At 42.4% G+C, this 14,192-nt stretch overlaps 1 long non-coding RNA gene across 2 annotated transcripts; it reads left to right on the top strand.

Annotated features, from left to right (window-relative positions):
* The first annotated feature begins 1,465 nt into the window (after positions 1-1,465).
* Positions 1,466-12,298, top strand: LOC102563133 (uncharacterized). Of its 2 annotated transcripts, none has more exons than XR_002091933.2 (3): positions 1,466-1,616; positions 11,053-11,148; positions 12,137-12,298. It is a non-coding gene; the product is annotated as an uncharacterized LOC102563133 (long non-coding RNA). The 2 variants fall into 2 exon arrangements; XR_009455042.1 differs by lacking the exon at positions 1,466-1,616 and adding an exon at positions 1,633-2,002.
* The last annotated feature ends 1,894 nt before the right edge of the window (positions 12,299-14,192 follow it).

The raw sequence follows: 14,192 nt of genomic DNA, 5'->3' as shown, positions 1-14,192 counted from the left end.
GTGAGAGTTTGCAGTATTTCAGAGATAACATGCTTTTCATTGGGGTCATGCACTGCCTGGCCTCAGATTGGAGGTTGGCTGTGCTGCACAGGTGCCCAAGGGCAATGGCACTCATGGGGGGAGGCCTGGCTCCCAGGTCACCAAAATGTGGGCCAGCTCCTGCATAAAGGCCATAGACTTCTGAGCTTCTGGGCATGACCGGACCAATAACTGAAGTCAGACATGGCCATCTACTGTGCCCTCAAGGCCTTGACCTTTATGAGGCACTGCTGCACTGACCAAGAATGCCCTCACTCCTGCATCCCACCTGACAGGGCCTCATAAATATGGGCTTTGAGCACCTGCTCCACACAAATTGCCTCTGCATGCTGGCACAGCCTGAGTGCCACGAGGCTGCCAACCTCCTCCAGGCTCCAGTTGGGGGCCTGGTGGTCAGCACAAGTGTGCGCATGTGAGCGGGGCTAGGGCTCAAGGGGAAGGAGTACAATGACATTCTTGTCCTGCACCAGCTCTCTGGGCTGCCAGCCTTGTGCCGGCTCTGTGGGCTATCCCTTTGTGACCAGCCCTGGACAGATGCCAGCAGCACCCAGCACAGGGGCACAGCCAGGGACTGGGAGCCACATAGCAGAGACATTTCAGTACAGGACCTGGAGGCACAGGAGGCAGCTAGGAGTGAGCAGCAGTAGGGAGTAAGTGCTGGCCCTGCTGCCAGAGACAGTCAGGCAGCAGCCCTGGGGGATCTCAGGGCTGGGCAAGGGGTGCAGCAAACTGTGACACTTTGCAATACTCACCTGTGGCCAATTGGCAGCTCCTGAGGGGGACAGGCCAGGCACAGACAGCCTGTGGTTTGCTCAGAGGGCACATGGGGCCTGCTAGCCTCCTGCATAGAACAAGTCTTGTCCAGGCTCCTGGTTTGTGTGCCCCAGGGAACAAAATAGCCACAGTTTTTTTATAGCCTACAGTTGGGGGCTGCCAGAGAGCAGCCCAGCCTTGGGGGAGGAGAGACACCCAGGCAAGAGCCCTGGGGCTGGGCTCAGGCCAGCCCCCTAGTAGCTGGACAGACCTGGCACTAAAGTTAGTGCTGGGTCACGTCTATATGTGCATTTCTGCATATTAACTAATTGTGACTACATTTGATACCTGCATCTGTAATGCGTATTAAATTAGGCTAATGCTCATTAATGTGTATTGTGTAGATGCACCCAAAGTTGATTTTCTTGCCTTATCCATTTCACCAGATCAACTCATCTTTAGTTCCTTCACAGTCTTTCTTTTGCCTTCATAGCAAACATAAATGACTTTTCTTCCCTTTTAAAGCTCTTTGCCAGCTGATTCCTCTCCCTGCCTATTGTTCCTGAGATGTTATTCAGACATTAATTCTTGCCATAGCTTCACAAATGATGCCAATCTGGATTGCTGATTTCAAATGAGCCCCTTAGCACCTTCTCTAGTACTGTCCCCATAGATAGGAAGAGCACCACATAAAATGATTCCCCTGAAGATCTAGCATTTCTGGAGAGCTTTCAGTGGATGAGGCCATAACAAGAAAGAAGCTTTCTGCTATGGATGAGCCCAGGAGGAACTGATTAGAGCAGCTGAGTCTCATTTGCATGCCAGTCAGTTGCATGCATGTTTTATAACAGTTTGGGACAATTTTGTTAAAATGTTGTTAAGTTTCAGTTGGGGCACATACAACACTACCAGCCATGTTTAAATGTGAATGGGTAAATGAGATATGTTAGATGTTACTGGGATTGGGGTCACCATAACCTGTGCTGCAGCCTGCAGTGATGGGGTGAAGGAAGCCTGGGAAAGATAAAGAAAGGAAAAGAGTGAGGGATGAGGAAGACAATGAAAAAGAGGAAGCAGCATCGGCATCTAGGAGCACTCCTATGGTGGTATGAACTCAACCAAGGGTCTGTATGTTTGTTTCCTCTCCAAAAGAGCTGTAATGCTGCAGAGCTTCGCTATCCAGTCCCAGAGGAGCAATTGCCTCAGCTGGGTAGGTAGGACAGCCCCCACAAACCGTGTACCCAGTAAGGGTGAGAGATCACAAGAGAACCTGCCTTTGAGCTAGAACAGTGAACCAAATGTGGGGTAAAACAAAGAGGGAAGGAAAGTGGCTTATAGCTTTGGGAAGAGGACTGGGTCAAGACTACTGCTAAGAAACTTTGTACCTACTCCTAATTTCTCCCTCAGGCTTTCCTAGACTGCTGTCTACTGTGCTTTTCCTTTCAATAAATGCTCTGCTTGTTTAACCTTACAGACTCTTTTCTTGGAAGTGGGGTAATTTTGCTCACCAGGAGCATTAGACAGAGCAGTTTGGGTTAGGCTTGAGCCATTATTATTTGAGTAGTGTTAGTTGGAAACCCTAGAAATTGTACCCAGCCCTATTTACTGCCTAACAGCACCTGGCAGAAGGGTTATGCTATAAAATTCAAGAGCTGTTAGAAAAAGTAGATCACAATTTGCTTTAAAAAAATGACAGGCCTGCAAGAAAGCAATATTTTTGATTGATGGGGGGTTTAATTGCTCTGATATTTATTGAAATGACAACTATTAGGGAATGAAGTAGTGAAAAGGGATTTTTGTAAGGCTTGGGGGGGAATTTGGATAAGCACCCTAAAATGTAGATGCTTAGTAGAAGCTTATTCAAATTATTAAAACCTTGAGTTTTTTAATATAAGCTGAAAATCTTAGAAGGAAAGGCTTTCTTGGACAAGTCTGGTATTTCTCTCTTATGGTTAAGTGAAGGAATAACGTATGACTAAAATTCTTTTCTTTCTTTCCTAACTGTTTGCATCCTAGGATAGACAGGAAGTAGTTTACAGGTAACATGGGCCTAAATATCTGAATCAGATTATAGAATTGCAGGCAAGGTTCATTAGGGTAATACACATTCCAGCCAAACGGATAACCTTCTTAGAGGTTAGCAACTTCAGCGCTGCTCCATCTAGGAGTTTAAATGTGAAGTTTACAGAGTTTTTGCCCAACTTTCTATGATGTGTATGTGATTCTGTGTCTGTAAAAAAAAATGGCTGGCTCAGACACAGAGTTGAGTATTTTAAGCAGCTAGTTATGTGGTTTGCAGGTGCAGTCAAATCATTCCAGCCCCAGGTTTAAAAAGCATCAGTTTTGGGTATCTGAACTTTTTGGTAGGTGAAATGAAGCCTAGTGCCTGGATTTTCATAGATACTGAGTGAATCTCCTGTATGACCCACTTACTTCTTTTACTACTTACAAAGCAACATCTGGATTAAAAGGCAGGGAGTTAGAATGCCAAACTAAACTGGCCAAATTAAGGTGAACTTTTATTTTACAAACAGTAACCTGGGAATGCAGTAGTCATGGTCATTCATTATCATTAGCTAAACTGATTCCTGGGAGATATTCCAATAAAATGTCCCGATTAAGCATTGATTAAATGGAGTATGTTATATAGTGAAGGTTGCATATGAAGTCTAAGGACAGGTAAACTTGGCAAGGAACGCTTATGTGGTTACTTTAAAATATTGGGGTGATGTATAATCGTAACAGCTGACAATGTTCAAAGACTATTGGAAAAGAATATAGTTGGAAGACTACCACGGTTTCTATAGGTATGGAGTGCTGGAGCAGCTGGAAGAATTGATCTCAGATTGCATCTGGACGATGGCAGCATTTTCTCTTTATGGAATGGTAAAAATTCCAGAGGACATGTGGTGGAATATTTCTGACTACATATGTGTTCCCAATGTGTATATAGGGTGTGAATCTTCTCCCCCCTAAAAAAAAAATGGGGAAGAATTCATGACGCAATGGTATGGGGCTTGGAAAGGCATAGGGAGCTGTTGGAGCCTATCTCTTCAGGGTGAGGTAATGAGTAAAAGGAAACAGCAGAATGTGCCCTGGTAGCAAAAGGAATGCTGGTTGTTCACAGGCCCTAGGGAAGAGAAAGGAAAGACAGAGTTGAGAAAGAAGGGTGTTGGAAGGAAGAGGTTTCAAGAGATCTAATAAGCTTCAGATGAGCATACAAGCTTTGCAGAAACTCTTCTTAAACTCTGTACCTTTTTAAAGATTTGCCCACTGCTCTGTGCAACTCTTCAGTCACTGAGTTCTCTTTGGCTATTCTCCTCAAACATTTTTCCCCCCTATTCTCCTTCCCTTTTCTATTTTCTCTCTTTCCTTGCTCAGCTTATTCTTTCTCCCTCCTTTTCCGTCTCTCTTTCCATCCTTTGTCCATTGTCTTGTGCTTTGTGGGACTTATTTCATTAATGATCATATCGTGCTTTGAGATCCTGTTATAGAAGTAGCAGCATAGTGCTACTGAACTGTAAATATGTAAACTGAACTGGCTGAGTTTTCAGTTGCCTAAGTTGCAGAACAGATGTAACATGCATGCAGTGTTCCTTCTGTGTCTCAGCGGCCAATCTTTTGCTATTTGATAGATTGAACTTCAGTATCAAATTTGGACTTGAAATGTTGTTTTATTCTGCTGTGCACCGCTCTGAAAAAGGAAGTTTAACTGCAGCTAATAATTATTAATGTAAGGAACCAACCTTACATTAAGTAGAGAATCAATAATCCAAAGGATGTCTGTTCATTGCATATCCCCGGGATTGTTAACAAATTTCTCTGATAATAGCGTGTTTTCACTAATGTTGGCAATGTGACATGACATAACCTCTGGCATTTGAGAAGAACATTTATTTTTTTCAGATGGATTAGTTCAGGTAAGCAAATCTGATTCAAATATTTAACAGATTGCTCATAAATCAGACATTCATGGGAAGCTGGTAATTCTGAAGTGATCATAAACACTTCACAAATGCAGATACTTCAGTTGGTGCATAACTCACTGACGACTGGAAACTGAAATGGGAGCTTAAGACAAATCTTTCATTGAGGCATGTGTCTAACCATCAAAAGATGAACAAAGAGTCTGTGTTTCACAAAATCCATCTCCTATTTATTTTAATTCTTCTTTTTAAGTATTTGACATCTTTTAGATTATTGCCTGGATTGACTTTTTGTTACAATCAATTTTGATTCAACAAAATGTTCTCACCAAAACATTTTTAATAGTGAAACAATTACAGCAGAAAATTTACATAACCAATGAGTCATTTCACTATATTGTTTTATTCCAGGGTTCGTTCTTCCTTTCTTCCTCTTGGAGTAGAAACTAGCCTATTATTTGCAAGTCAATATTGATCACAGAAATGAGTTTGGTTCTAATTTCTTGAATGTACACCTGTAAATTGTGCCAACCACTTCAGATCAGCAGGATTTAGTTAAATAATTTCCCATAATTTTTTTCTTGACTGTAATTTCTGGTGTGGTTGAAGTATAGAAGTAGAAGCACTGAGCATTACTGAGCCTACTACAACAGGATTTCAGATGGGTTAGGAGATCATAGAAAAGTAGGGCTGGAAGGGTCCCTAGAGGTCATCTAGTACAATCCCTTGCTTGAGGTAGGATCATCTGAAGCAAATCGTTGGCTAGGTACGGATGTTACACTTAATGCACTTTAAGCATGCAGAAAGCAGTGGTGATGCATGGAGGGTGCATGTGCACCCCCTGAGAGCACTAGTGCACCCTCTGTCAGGCTGCGCTCCCTGCTTAGGCGACGGGCAGGGGGGCAGGCGGGAGTGCCTGTGACCCCCCTGCAAGTGCTGGCTGGGGAGTGGGAGCACCAGATGAAGAGCTGTGGCCACTTCCTAGTTGGTGTGATCAGGCACAGGGGGAACCCCCTCCCCCCAGTTGCTGACTGGTCGCTGGGAACATGTGCCCCCCCCGACTAAGGTGGCACCACTTGCCCATGATAGCAAGCATTTTACAGCCATAACAAAACAGAAGTTTATAGTACATAAAGCCCTTTAAAATGGCAGATCCCACTCTAAATTAACCATGGATTGATGTATACTAACCTAAAGTGCTTTCTGTTATAAAGCTTTATCAAACGCCTGTGCCAGATCCTATCGAGGGTTACCTTAGAGTGTGATCACTGCCATCCCAGGCAGTGTTAGAATCGTAGAAAATGAAGGTTGGAAGGGAGCCCAAGAGGTCATCTAGACCAACCCCCTGCTCAAAGCAGGACCATCCCCAGCTAGATCATCCCTGCCAAAGCTTTGTCTAGCCAGGCCTCAAGAACCTCCAAGGATGAAGCTTCTACCACCTCTCTGGGTCACCTGTTCCAGTGTTTTACTATCCTCCGAGCAAGAATATTTTTTTGTAATATCTAACCTAAACTTCCCTTGCTGCAACTTGAGACCGTTGCTTCTTGTTCTGTTCTCTACTGCCACTGAGAACAGTCTAGCACCATCCTCTTTTGAACCCCTCTTCAAGGCTGCTATTAAATTTCCTTTTAGTCTCCTCTTCTCTATTGCTCAGGGCTGCACTCTAGCCTTGGGCAGAGCTCATTTGCTCTACCCTAACCTGGGCCGGCCCCATGCTCTGGCTATCACTGACCCCAGTCAGTGCTAGCCTCTGGTCCCAGTCCCATGCACAGCCTAGGCGAGTGGGGTCAAGTGGAGAGAGGAAGGGGATTTCTGTCCCCACAGCTGCCCTGGCCCAACTACCTTGCCCCGGCTGCAGAACACCGGTGCTTCCTGGTGGGGGAGGAGGGGCAGGTAAAGCACGAGACAAAGGTGGCCAGTCCTGCTGCTGCAGTGGTATTAAAATACACTCAAGAGGTGCTTCCAGATGAGCACACACATGTGCTATGAGCATTGCAGACCACATGCACTGCACACGCAGGCATTTGCTGCACTGCTAATTTTACACCAGGAGATCCTGGTGTAAAGAAGACCCTGAGCTTGGGGAAAAAAAAGCAAGGCGGCACATGTGGTGGCAACGTTAGCCCCCTGAAACCAGAACTTTACTGGCTGGAGCCATGCTCGAGCTGCCAGCCAGGCTTTGCACACTGCTGGAGCCCCAGGATCCCAGGTAAGGCTGCTGAGGCCAGCCCAGGTGCTGGCCCCAGCCTTCCCTACCCCACCTGGGGCAACTTGCTGTGTGCCAGAGTGCATGACTGTTCCCCGGGGACAAGTACCAGCAGCACATCTATGGACACTCCCAACAGATCTAAGCCCTGCTACAGTGGAAGACAAAGCCTACACAGTTCATACCAGTCTTTATGGCAGCCCTTCCTGGGGCTGACTGCTATCATCTCCTCTCATGCCTTTTCCCTAAGCTGAACATGTCTGTTTCCTTTAACCTCTCCTTGTATGGTTTAGTATTTTTTGTCAGCTGCCTCTGGACCCTCTCTAACTTTTCCATATCATTTTTAAAATGCCCCAAGCTATCCACAGTTCTCTAGGTAAGCCCTAACCAGTGCTGAGGAAATAGGCACTATCACCTTTTGTGTTTTACACCTAATGCTTTAACTGATACAGTGTGAAACCATATTCACCTTTGCTGTGACTGCATCATGCTGAACACTCGTATCAGGTTTGTAATCCACCAAGACTCCTAGATTTTTCCATAGTGCTGCCATCAACCAGATGTTATATTTATTCTTGATTCCCGAGGTATAGTATTGTCAACATTGAGTGCCGTCTTATTAGCTCCAGCCAACCTTCCAGTCTGTCAAGATGCTTCTAAATTGTGCTCTTGTCCTCCAATGTGTCCCTTTCAGTTTTGCTTAGTCTGCAGATTTCCTGAAGAAGCTCTCTACTTTAGCATCCAAATCATGAATGAACATGTTGAAAGACCTGTGCGGGGCTCCACTCAAAATCTCCTCCCATTCCAGCATGGATCCATTTATAATTACCAGTTCTTTGTGGCTATAGAGCCTGTTGTCTATCTACCTCATAGTAGTGTTGTGTAGCCCACATTTCTATAGTTTGTTTCTGAGGAGGTTCTGTGGGTCTTTGTCAAAAGCCTTGCTGAAATCCAGACACATTATATCCATAGCATTCCTTTCATCTACCCAACTAGTTATCTTGGCAAAGAAGGAGATCAAGTTTGATCATAATAAATCCATGCTGGCTGCTCATGATCAAAGCTCAAGCTTCACCAGGTCCTTGAAAATGGCTTTGCTAATGATATGCTTCAGTAACTTCCACGGTATATCACAGTGAGTCTAACTAGTCTATATTTCCCCAGTCCTCCCTTTTGCCTCTTTTTTTTTTTTAAAGAGGGGTACTATGTTGGAACTTTTCCAATCCTCTGGTACCTTGCCTCTCTCTCCTGACTTGGTAATATTATCATGAGGCCCAAGATCGATCTCCTCTTCCTGTACCTTCAGTATCCTAGGATGAAGTTCATCAGGTCTTGCTGACTTGAATTCATTCAGAACCATTAAGAATTCCAACTGCTTCTTTTGTTATCTCATCCATCAGCTTGTCCCCTTCATTATCCAAATAATCCTGGTAAGATGTCTGGTTGCAGTTGATTGCAACTTTATGGTGAAGACTTAGGCAAAATAGTTGTTGAGCAGCTGTGCTTTCTTTGCATCTTCTGTCAAGACTTCACCCTGGCTATTTAATAATAGACCCACAGATTCCATGGTCTTTCTTGCCTTTTATTTCTTTTCTTTTCTGGCCAACATACTTCTAGAACCTCTTCTTGATGTCCTTAACTTGTCTCATGAGGTGAAGTTCATTTTCTGAGCTTCTGATTTTGTCCCTGCAAGATCTTTGCTATTTCTTGGAATGCTTCCTTGGTTAAAAAGAACATTTTATCTTCAAGCATGCTGGTGACTCTGTCTCCCCTCTTTGGCAACTTCCCTACCCCAATCCCTCAGCTTGTGGGTGCTTTAACTGAATTAAACCTTTCATGCTTTTGAGATTCTGCCATCACTTGTTGATGCAAGGCCAAGTGGTCCACAAAAAGATTGACAAACAGTTTTCAACACTTTCTTTTCTTTGTCTCTGGTGAGGTGTCTGTGGACATATTATGACACTGAAGAATTTTGTTTTTGTCATGGGCAATTGTTCCAATGTATTTTGTGAACAAACTCCAGCCTGTTGGTTTCATACCATCTGCTTGCGCTGACTTATTACTTCGATATATGAACTGTGGATGAAATATAGTCCTAGGCAGTGGGCCAGCAGTGGGCCTAGTTAGGTAGCCCTTAAGCTGTACTTAAGTCTTTCAAATAAGGTGTAAGTAGGACTGACATGGTGCACAGACCTCTTGCTTATCCTGAGCACAGGGTGAATTTGCTCATCTTGTATTGCCTTTCTTCCCTAATTGGGGACCTCCCATTTTATAACATAATTGAACTTCCTGCTGAAATGAATGTTGTTTAGTCAAGAAAGCAACTGCAGCTTGTGATTAAACAAATCTTGCTATTGTAGCAAAAAATACTATTGCATGAGTGTGTGCATCAGCTGCTGAATACACTGAGGGTGAATTTCATTTAAAACTTACTAAAATGCTCATAGGTAATTTTCCCCAATATTAGCCTGTTCTTAGTCTATTCTAGTGAAACTAAACACTTTAATCCACAAAAGTGTATGGTCAGCAATACCTATAGCCCCATAGCGGTCAGGAGATAATAATATCCTCTTGAGCTCTTCCATTACTGCAACTGTTTCTTCTGCTAAAGTGACTAACAGCAGTCTCCATTATATGCTCTGCATTGGGTTATTTTGAAATATGCTCCTCATCTATATGTTGGGATAACAGGGAATAAACTGATTTCACAACAGTTTGAAATGATGAAAAATACTGTGGCAATAACCTGTTTGGACTTTGAGAAATGAAATTTGAAGACAAATGATCTGCTTGACTTTTGAACAAATTTATTTTCAAAGAAAATTTAAGCAGAGTACATGAGGCAGGGTTGTACTGATCGGAAGAGATAATAAAATGATTTGATCTTGATTGCAGATTCTTTTTGCTGTGGCTTTGGAACAAACAAGCTAAAAAGTTAACATGAAAACAAGGAGTGGCTTTTCACAGTTTAGCCCACGAGGAGAAAAATAAGACTCAGAGCTGGGGAATGTTTACATTGTCTGACTGCAAGATTTATGGTCTTTGTAGGGAACACAGGCCCGTGTTACATTTCTATTGCAGTCTGAGGCCTGCAAAACTGGGGGAGGGAAAGCAGCCCATAGCAGCCTCCCCCAAATGTTTCTTGAAAGCAAGGGTTGGATTCAAAAGCCATCTTCTATGTCTTTTCATTTGACTATGGGATCAGGTTGCGCTGAATCTGTGACATTCCCATCACTTCTCCCAGCAAAAATCTTTGTTAAAAATGTGTTTCAAGATTGATAAAATGTGCTCATCACATAATCTTCGAGTGCTCCTACGACAGGAAAATGTATAACAATATGTAATTTATTGATAAATGTCAGCCTAAATAGTCTCTCAGACGAGAGGGGAAAAAAAAAGCTATACATTTCCCACAAGCACCCCCTCAGGCAAAAGCCTGAGCAAATACAGTACATGTGATGCAATAAACCAAGATTATGGGACTTCATTGCAGACAAGTGTGGCCTTTGCCATAGGCTAAATAGGCAGTCACCTAAGGACAATATTTAAGGGGACACTGGGATAGTAGGGATAGCATAGATACTGTCCAATACTCTAGTCTAGAACATTTCTTTTGTAGCTACAGAGCTTCAAGACCACTTGCCTACTATCTTCTACAAAAAAGACTGCTGCTGTATCTGCATGTGAACATCTCTGCATTGTATGTCTTTGTCCATACTGGGGTTTAATGCACCAGTGCCAACCATATGTGTACTTCATACCAATGATGCAGCCCCCAAAGCAGAACCAGTAGTGCTGTGCTGCTCTCTCCATTCTTCTCTTTACTGGGGACTTACCCCAGTAACACTACCCTGGTGGCATAATCCCAGTATAAGCAAAACCTTCCAAATGTCCTTTAAAAGCCCTACTGTATCAGGGGCATCAGATTTGGGTTCAGGTCTGGCGAGTAAAGAGACCCAGGAAAAATAAGAGTGCAACAAAGAAATGCACCGAGAAAAGAAATGGTACAGAAAATGACTGGAGGAGTTTATGGAAGAAAAGAGGGGACCAAATATTCTTCTGATTTAAGACTAATGCGTGCACCTATGGTATTGCCCGAGCCCTGTAACAATTCCTTCTTTCCCACAGGAGATTCAACCTGACCTGCAGGCTGAATTCCAGCAAATAATTCGGAGTTCCTGTAAAGCAGACCCTTTCTTTCTGTAGGAAAGAGAGAACTGGAAGGTGGGTGACAGGACTGTAATGCTGGCCATGAGGGCAAGTGAAAGAGTAGATAAAGCTGGGCTGAAATCATGAAAGCCTTTATGAAATACAAGCATTTTCAATAATAGAACAAGGTAAACAAGAAAACACCAACCAGATAAATCTGTTTGTGTACAAAGGATCACTTTTCCATGATCCTTTTGACAACAATGTCAATGTGAGGCGTGCCGTATCACTAAATATTGTGTAGTTAGTTATTGATATTTATAAAATGGCTCGGTTCTGGGGAAGATCCTAAGGCATACATTAAGTCTTGATCAGTCTTAACATTTTGCTTTTCAATAAATGACCTAATCTTAGATGCATGTAAATGTAAGCTTTTGGGTGATTTTCAGTATGAAATAGGAAAAAGCCCTGCAGTCCAAAAAATGTTGTTCAGTAAGACCTGAAATCTAATTAAACCCATTCTGTGCAGGCTTGCTAAAATAAATAAAAGTGTAAGTACCTGTTTTGATACTAAGCTAACTAGCAGAAAAATCATAAGACAGATTTTTCCCCTTACTGCTGTTTTCCTTAGTATATTCTCCCATAATGCCTCGGTAGTAGCTGACAGTTGGATGCAGCACAAGACCCTGCTGGACAACTGTCAGGTTTGTTGAAGGATATTAAAGAGAACTTGATCATGTGTCAGCTCTCTTCAAAATACACTCACTTCGGAAAAGTGATATATCTGTCAAAGCAAGGACTTCAGCATTTGGCAGAACAGGCCATTTTCACAAACAAAACTGTCCAATTACATTAGGGGGCATGAACTTCAGGTGTGCATGCCAGGGACAGAAAGAGCTGTAGCCACACATCACAGAGACTGTCTCCTTAAGCCATATGGTTGGATGTGGGCTGCATCTCAAGCATAGTTTCTTTATGCTTCGTAGATTAGGAATTAATTTAGAATTATCAGAAACATAAATGGCAGCTTTGAACTTCTACATTCACTTTTTTTCTTTTTCAGTGAAGGCTGCCAAGAATTCGTTTTTGGAGAGAGTGGAAAATTTATGGAGTTTGATTAGATGATTAAGAACCAAACTATGGCACAGAAATATATCTTTCTTGTTTTGTTTTTTAAATGCTTTTAAGAATGTAAGTGTGAGTTTTGATTAAATAACATCATTGGTTAAGAAACAAATTATGCCTGAGAGAATAACAGCAAAGACTTTTTCTTGGAAATATATTATACTTGAGTCGAGGTCTTTCTTGGCTCTCGCAAAAATGCAGACATTTGGTGGGAATGAGCTTTCAACTTAAAACTGCTTATATCACACACAGTATACTCTCTGTGGCTGTTGCGTCTAAATTCAGGGAAGTCATTGAGGATGGAAACTGTAGCTCATGTTAGCTTGTGCCAAAATCTTCATTTTTGTACCCAGAAATTTCCAGTTTCACCTGCAGGTAAAGGTGAAATGATGTAGGGTAGTGCAGAATGTCATGGAGATCTTGACTGACAACACTTGCAAAAAACCCCCTTATTTTTAGGACATATGTTGCATTCTAGGGGCTGGCTGGCTTTGACTGTTGGCAATTTTATTAGGGAGATGTAAACACTTATTTAACCCTTTGCATTAGGTTTTCACAAGGGATTTGAAAAACATTTTATTGAAACAAGACTTCTTAGACCAGCTAAATATGTCACACTTTATGCTGATTTACACCCTGTGTAATCCCAATGAAGGCTGTTTGTAATAATGACAGCTCTTAATATTCCTGTTTCCCTTATCCTTCCTGATTCCCAGAAGCAAAATCCCACCCTGATTAGTAAATTGATTTAATTTAAATGAAAACAGCAGTTCTCTTTTACACCTCCTCCTCTGGGGTAGAGAATTCCACCCTTACGTTGGCAGTTCCACTTGGATAGGGTTATTTCTTCTTCGCTTCCTGTTTTCAACTGGATAAGTCTGTGCTTTATAAAATTTAGAGGGGGGAAAGCAAACCATCAGGACACCGCTGAAAGCCCAGTGCTTTTATTTTAAGCATTACATACCTTAATTTATTCCTATCCTACATCCCAATGCCATTCCCCCAGCTAGGTCTTTACTCCATCAGTAGTTAAATAGTGTTGCCTTCATTGTTAAAAGCTGTGTTTATGGTGGCATAACTAACATGTATTAGCTAGCTTGCTACAAAATATTAGTGCAGAAATGGTGCAGGGAGTGCTTACTGAGGCCTTGCTAAGCAAGGCCAATAGTACAAACTGCCCTGTGGTTGATTGTGCCTAGCTACTTTGTCATAGGAATTACAGAGTCTACCTGCAGTTACTTAGACATCCTTACCACTGCAATCAGCACCCATTGAAATGAATGAACATCCTCTACTTTATAACTCTTTCAGGCTTTCTGAAAACTGAGTCAGATACCACTGCATCAGCTATCCTTACATCAGTTTAGGTCTTCTTCACAAAGGGAAAGTTACTATCTTTCCCTGCCTTTTTTTTCTTCTTGGCCTTGAACAACTGAAGAGCTTGGCTATGACTTCTTCCCCAGCCTTTTGCTTTGTGCCCTCCTCCAAGATATTTGACCCACACTTTGGTAAACATGAGAATAAATATTGCTTTGTAATATTAAATTAGTGCCTGGTTAGTTTATTTAACTAGGTTAAATCCATGCCTCTCAGAAGTGGCACTAATACTGTTACTATAGAAGAAGGAGCAATTCATATATATTTGTACAGCTCGGTTGCTTCTTTGAACAAAGTAGGTTAACATCATGGTAGTGAGAGCTTTTAAATAATTGGGTCATAATAGCAATGATCACTTATTTAAAAAGGTGTGATAAGTTGCAATTTGTCTGCTTCCATGATGTCTTTCCCAGTACTCTGGCAATAATCTGTCTTTCCAGGACTACCTGAAGTATTCCAAACTTTTGAGCAGCTTCAATAGCCAATATTCAAACCCAGTCATCTGGTGTCTTGACGGTAATGGTAAAGACTCAGTTGTTTGTGGAGTATGGAATTTTCTATATGGCTACCTTCACTATGTGTTTACCTGAACAGACAGCAAGGAGATACGAGGACCT

Source organism: Alligator mississippiensis, chromosome 10, assembly GCF_030867095.1.
Source record: "Alligator mississippiensis isolate rAllMis1 chromosome 10, rAllMis1, whole genome shotgun sequence".
Lineage (NCBI taxonomy): Eukaryota > Metazoa > Chordata > Crocodylia > Alligatoridae > Alligator > Alligator mississippiensis.
The sequence above is the reverse complement of the archived record's forward strand: the minus strand, read 5'-3'. Positions and strand labels throughout refer to the sequence as shown.